This window comes from Orycteropus afer, unplaced genomic scaffold, assembly GCF_000298275.1.
Source record: "Orycteropus afer afer isolate SDZICR_OR568_19922 unplaced genomic scaffold, OryAfe1.0 scaffold00003, whole genome shotgun sequence".
NCBI lineage: Eukaryota > Metazoa > Chordata > Mammalia > Tubulidentata > Orycteropodidae > Orycteropus > Orycteropus afer.
Window position 1 is genome coordinate 12,746,880 of NW_006921590.1, and position 5,740 is coordinate 12,752,619.

Sequence of the window (5,740 nt, forward strand, 5' to 3'; positions counted from 1 at the left end):
ACCTTTAGCCTAGTGATGCAAACCTCTGACACTGGGGCCTGCTTTTATGCTGAATCACTCAATGTGGCTCAGTGCCTGAAACTCAATTTCTATTGTTCAGTACCCTCTAAAGCGTGCTCTCTCTGAGAGTCGGCTGATTCTGGCAGAACTTTGCCTTATTGAATTTTGCTTGATTTGCTCTTCCTTTGGGGTCTGATTAAAGTCTCCTACTCTTTTCAGCACCCATTTATTTCTACTTCAAGGAAGAGCTTGCTTAGTTAGCTCAGTTTTGATTTCCCCTGTGGGTTTTTTCCCAGTATGTTTCTCTAGTACAAAAGCCCTTAGAGATAGAAATGTAGCCTCTTGAGCAGATAATAACTACTCTTGTCAACTGACTAATAGTAGTTAACCCTTATATGTTCATACTGTCAGACACTATTTTAATATTTTCCATGAATTAACTCAGACATCATCACAAAAACTAATGAGATAAATCCTATTATTATCTCCATGATATTTCCCTGAGTGTTGCAAATGGTTAATATGCTTGGCTGCTAGCCAAAAGGCTGGAAGTTCAAATCTAGCCAAGGTTGCCTAAAAAGAGAGTCTGGCAATCTACTTCCAAAAAATTAGTTATTGAAAACTCAGTGGAACACAGCAAAGTTCTACTCTGACACACATGGGTCACCAACATTTGGAATCAACTCCATGGCAATTTTTTTCCCCCCAGATATGGAAATAGAGGCACATAGAGAATAAGATCTTGCCAATATTTACACAGTTAGTAGGTGGCAGAGCTGAGTTTCTATCCAAGGAGTCTATGCTTCTAACCACTCTCCTCTATGGACTCTCACTGAGAGCTAGGCACTTTACATGAATTAGTTGTTGTTGTTATGTGCTGTCGAGTTAGACCTGACTTATAGCGACCCCTCCTTGGGTTTCCGAGGCAGTATCACTATGGAAGTAGATTGCCCCATCTTCCCTCCGAGGAGTGGCTGGTGGGCTTGAACCACCAGCCTTCTGATTAGCAGTCAAGTGCCTTAGGCACTACATTACCAGAGCTCCCTTACATAAATTACGGCCCTTATTAAAATCCCTAGGAGCTCTGGTGGGGCTGTAATGAAAGCACTGTCTGCTAACCAAAAGGATCATAGTTGGACCCCAACAGTTGCTCCATGGGAGAAAGATGAGGCAGTCTGCTTCCATAAAGATTTACAGCCTTGGAAACCCTACAAGGCAGTTCTATTCTGTCCTGAGGGTCACTATGGCAGTGGGTTTTGTGTTTGGTGACACAAGTAGTCTATGCTCAACTATTAACCAAAAGGTTGACAGTTTGAACCCATCTACTGGCTCCAGAGAAGAAAGCCCAATGATCTGCCTTCATAAAGATTATAGCCAAGGAAACACAATAAAGTTCAGTTCTACTCTGTAACACGTAGGGTCACCGTGAGTTGGAATCTACCCAACAGCAATGGGTGTGGTTTTTGGTTTAGCACTCCTCTTGCTCATAACCGCTACAGAGGGTATTTTAATCTGGATTGTAACTTGAGTGTCATAAAGTTTAATATGACGAGGCCAAGGACACACAACTGGTAGTTGGGTGAGATATGCTTCAATTGCTAGTTTGGCCCCCAGTGTCAAATCCTTGGCTCTTAACCACTATACTAAGCAGCATTGATTTCAAAGCTGTGACCCAGTGAATTTATCCTGCATCGTGCCTTTAAATAGTATTAGTGCTATGCTGATTCCCCGCTCTGTCCTCTTTCCTGAGTTTCACGTTAATGTACACTGGGATCAGCAAACATTTTCTGTAAAGACCCAGCTAATGAATATTTTATGGTTTGTGGATCATAGGGTATGCCTCCAATGCTGTGAGCAACTTGAGGACGATTACGTCATGCTCATCTTAGCACTCCTAGTATTGAGGACAACATCTGGCAAAAACATTCTCAGAATTTGTTTGTTAAATGAATTGATGAATGGACATAAAGCATTTTTCTTGAGAGGATGAAGCAGAAACCTTTCTTTGTGTACTTCCTGATTCATGTAAATTGCTCAGTGCAAGAGGGGATGTTTTCTCAAAGTGTGGCTATCTCTGAAAGAAATGAGTTCTCTCTTTTATTTTTAAATGTAATACTTTGAAAGTAAAATAGTACAAAAATACACAAAGTGCTCATCATCATTGTTTATTAATTTTGAGGTGCATGAACAATTAGTATAGTATTTGGAGGCAGACAAATCATGGCTTAAATGATAACTGTTACTTAGTAGTTCTGGGACAATATGCAAATCATTTAAGCTCTCTGAGCCACAGTTTTCTCCTCTGTAAAAGGTATAGTTTAATCATAAGTCATTCGATAAGATCATTATACTAGTGTGAAGATTAAATAACATATGTTTAAATAGTTTTTATAGTATTTCACCCAACTAGTTACTCAATTAATGGTAGCTGTTACTATTATTCTCTTGTTTAATTACTGTCATTATCTAGCATCTAGGCACAAGCAATCAAAAACACTGTACTAAGACACTGTCACTAGCATGACATTAACTTTCAAGTAGTCACTTTGAATAGAATACTAATCTTTGAGATGGTCAGTATTGACTTATACCAGAGGCAGGTGTTCTGGTTTCCTAGTGCCTCTCTGACAGGAATGTACCACAAATAGGATGGCTTTAAGAAACAGGAGTTTATTCTCTTACAGTTTGGAGGCTTTAAGTCTGAGTTCAAAGTGGCAGGCTCTAGGGGCTAGGTGAAAGCCTCTCAACCCTGGGCTTCAGCTCTGCCTCCTGCTCCCGGCCTACTGAAACTGGAGGCATTTCTTCACTCAGCTGCTGACTGCTGAGGCTGACAAGCCCAGGGTTGACAAGTAATAAAGCACAGTCCTGATATTACCAAACCACATGGCAGGCCATTAATTCAAGTCCATTAAAAGTCCCAAGATTGCCAGGGCATGGCAGGCTGCTGAACAGTGACTCGGCTACATGCAGGGTTCAAGCGTGCCCATAAGCTAGAGACCATTCCCAAAGCTGGTGCTTATATATGGGAAGCAGACCACATCCCTAAAGCAGCTACTCAGCTGCTTGTGGTAGATCCCACCATGGAGTTGATTGCCAGTCTCATCATGAAGAATAGTACATCCAGCTGCCCAGCCACTCAACCAGGCCCAGCCAAGTTGACACAAAACTTAACCACCACAGTATGTTTCCAGAATTCTCTCAAAGAGAATCCAGTTCAGATGACTAATCAAAAGTACCTAGTGAGTCAGGTGCTATGTGAGGCAGTGGGGCAAATGAAGAGGGAATCCCTACTCTGCAGAGCCACTATCTCATCTATTTAATAACACAAAGGGATAGAGACCACTCTGAGTTCTATTCAAGTTGCTTGTTAAAAAAATGTACTTGGGATTTCAAAGGACAGAGATAACTCATTTAGTAACAGGGTTAAAGATCCTCTTACTTCTGTTACAATCGCTGTCTAGAAAATTATCCATAGTTTTCTTACATTAAACAGAAAAGGGTGCTAGATGGTTCTGAGGGATATCTTCCTCCTCTGTGTTTCCAATACAAAGCACAGTGTCTGGGGAACATTACGTGTTCAATGAAACAAGTTATTATTATTTCTATATATTATTCAATATGTTAAATATGTAATTATAATATACATAAATTTATTCTAACACCTAATAAATGGAAAAGGAAAAGTAGCCATCATTACCATCACTTTTACCATACCTTAAGACCAAAAGTATATTGTAACAATTTCAGTAAACTTCCTTACCATACCTTGAGAGGAACATCACAGTACCTGACATAAATACTTCCTAGAATCTTATTTGTTTCAACATTTTATTTGGAAGCAACATAATTTGTTTTAGGCCCTACTCCAAAGGTCTAATTTTGTATACCTGGGTGCTGCTCAAATTTTAATGTGCAAAAGAATCGCCTGGGGTTCTTGTTGAAAGGCAAAGTCTGATTCCAAAGGCTTAGGGTGGGACCTGAGATTCAGCATTTCTCACAAGCTCCTAGGTGATGGGGAAGCTGCTGGCTCTTAGACCACATTTTGAATATCTCTACTAATCCCAGGACCAACCTAGACAAAAGTCCATGAACATGTTGCAATATATTAATTTCTCATGAATTTTAAAATCCTATGGAACCCTGTCTTTTTCATCTTGAAGGTGCTACAAAATGAATGCAACCCTCATGGGTTTTTGCATGTGAATGTGGCTTTGGTACCCCCTGGGAGGATATGAAATATGAAATATACACAGAATTTGGCCATATCGAAATCATAATTCCTCCTTACAGATCACAGTCCTCACAGGAATGATGAAGGATTGCTTAAGGACCATAAAGGAGGTTCAGAATTCTTATCAGACTTTATACAGCCAACTCAGCCACAAAGAGGTCAAATATAATCCTGTAATATTTTAGTATCATATAAAGAATGAATATAAAAAAATGAATGCACATTATAAATTGGAGGTTGTAAAGTCAGATCTGAATCTATGTGCCTTTATAGTTCAGTTTTCTCAGACTTTCTATAAATAATTCTCTAGCTATAAGTTAGGCAATTTTATCATTAAATTCTCAGTAAGTCTTAGAATATTATTTAAAACATATATTGTAAAACATTAGAATTCTACAAAAATCCACTTGCATTTTTCTAATGTAAGTAAATTCTAGGTTGCCTTTTTTTCTGGTTTTATTCCAACATTTCACTTGGTATCATCCTTACAATTGCAGATATTCTGTGTCAGGAGTGGACTGCAGTCATGAGCAGTGTTGAGGAGTAGGCAACTAGGTTGGGGATACTGTGGCACGACAAGTTATGTAAGTAGGGACTCATGTTAAAAAAGATAGCTAGCATTAGAGATACACATGTATCTACAAGGCAGTGGCTTTTAAATACTTTGCTTCTTATTTCAAATGAAATACACAGAGCCCTAATACATGAGATAATAGCAGAACTCCAGTGGTTATAGTCCTCAAAGTCTTCATTCTTTTTCCCTATGAAGTGGTAGCCCCAAAGTTAATTTCTCAGCATCTCTAAGTTTCTATTGAGCAAGTTTATAAAGTCCTGTTTTTTTTTTTGTTTTGTTTTGTTTTTTCAAATAAAGTCCTGTTTTAAAGGAACATGGCTAATGTCTAGGTTCCAGAGCTGACTTAAAGGTGAGCAGCAAAATATCAAAGCAGTACTAGCAGTAAGAGTCACCTACCTGCGTTGTACTGCTAATTCCTAAGCATCATTCTGTAACTCCCCGTTACTCTCTCCCTCTCTCCTCTTACCTGTCTGATCCATTAACACATATTATTGATTCAATCACTAAAATATATCTCAAATATATCTGTTCTTCCCACTACTACTACCATCATCCTGGTCTATTCTATGCTAATTTCTCATCAGAGCAGCAGTTTTCTATCTGACCTCCCAATGTTATTCTTTTTTTTAATGTTGGATGCTCCATGAATTTGTGTGTCATCATCATTCAGGGGCCATGCTAGTCTTCTCTATATAATTACAGTTTTAGTATATGTGCAGCCAAAGCAACCTCCCCAACTCTGTTCTTACTTTGTGAAAATCCATTCCCTAAACAGCAGCAAGAGAGATTTTAAAATGTAAATAAAATCACATTAATTATTTACTTCCAAACCAAGGCTTCTTTCCATGGGCAAAAGGCCCGACCTGATCGGCCTCCTGCCTACCTCTCCAGTATCACTGGGAACACCTCTTTCCCTCACATCCCGTATTGTCCAC

General features: G+C 39.0%; 1 non-coding gene across 1 annotated transcript; it reads right to left on the minus strand.

The window, feature by feature from the left end:
• Positions 1-5,430: 5,430 nt before the first annotated feature.
• Positions 5,431-5,533, minus strand: LOC122149674. The gene has a single exon (XR_006163266.1). It is a non-coding gene; the product is annotated as a U6 spliceosomal RNA (small nuclear RNA).
• Between the last annotated feature and the right edge of the window lie 207 nt (positions 5,534-5,740).